The sequence below is a fragment of the Mus pahari genome, chromosome 11 (assembly GCF_900095145.1).
Source record: "Mus pahari chromosome 11, PAHARI_EIJ_v1.1, whole genome shotgun sequence".
In the NCBI taxonomy this organism is placed as follows: Eukaryota; Metazoa; Chordata; class Mammalia; order Rodentia; family Muridae; genus Mus; species Mus pahari.
Window position 1 is genome coordinate 43,305,882 of NC_034600.1, and position 1,248 is coordinate 43,307,129.

General features: G+C 39.8%; 1 protein-coding gene across 1 annotated transcript in view; it reads left to right on the forward strand.

The window, feature by feature from the left end:
* Window positions 1-1,248, forward strand: part of Cdc20b (cell division cycle 20B) — a 57,673-nt gene that overhangs the window by 24,313 nt on the left and 32,112 nt on the right. The window lies entirely within an intron of this gene.

Below are 1,248 nucleotides of genomic sequence, written 5' to 3' on the forward strand. Positions count from 1 at the left end.
GTGAGCATCCACTTCTGTGTTTGCCAGGCACTGGCATAGCCTCACAAGAGGCCGCTATATCAGGGTCCCTTCAGCAGAATCTTGCTGGCATGTGCCCTCTCTCCTTTCTTAAATGACTCTCTGTTATATTTCCAGTCCTGGGCACTGTGTGCCAGGCTCTAAGAACACAGATGACAGACAATCAAGCTCATAGTTGTCCAAATGCAGAAAAGATTGTCACGCATCAAAAGGTTAAGCTTTTCTAGAGGAACCTTGGCCCAGATGATGTATGTGGTGGATATTTAGTTTTTGATATTTAAAAAGCCTGGTGAAGAGTTTTATCAATTTGATAAGAGAATATATTTTAGTTTCATTTCTGTTGTTTGACAATACTCTGTCAAAAGAACCACTTAGTGGAGGAGGAATTTATTTGTCTTACAATTCCAGGATACATGCCATCATTTCAGATGAATGAAGGCAGGGATTTGAGGCATGCAGTGGCATCACATCTAAGTTCAGAGAGGGAATAAATGCATGCACACATGCCTACTTGCTTGTTTTCTTGTGCTTGGCTCCATTTCTTTACTCATACACAGTTCAGAATCCCCTGCCTAGGGAATCGTGTCACCCACAGTGGGCTAGGCATTCCTATGCCAATTAACTTAATTACAATAATCTTCTATAGGCACACCATAGCCCAATTAATGTACACAAGCTCCCACTCTCTTCCTGGGTGATTCTAGACTTGACAAATTGACAATTAAAGCTAACCATCACAGAAAACATGAAAAATATGATTGTAAATAACATTGACTTCTGTTTTCTTATGAAGTGCTTTACAGTTACTATCTCCACCTACCTTTAAGACACCTTTCCATAATAGGAAGGAGGAGAGGCAAAGTGATACTCTAAGAATCATATAGCAAAGACCAACGATTGGTAATGCAAACATCCTATAGTGATGTCTGAGTGGGATGATCTTAGCTTGACAGGATGCTCCTTGCAGCACCATTTAAGCCACTCAACCATTTTTACCTATTCTGAAGTTCTGTTTTATCCATGCAGAAGAGAAGTGTTTTCGCAGCTGCTGGAGATGAGTCAGGCCTGTAACTCTGGCATTTCTTTCTGGCTCTAGAGGCCACTGAGGCAGAATCTTGCATGAGCCCAGTGCTTTAGCTAAGGCCCTGTCCATCCCCCTTTCTTCTTTTTTTTTTATTTTTATTTTTATTTTTTTATTATTATTATTATTTTCTTTATTTACATTTCAAA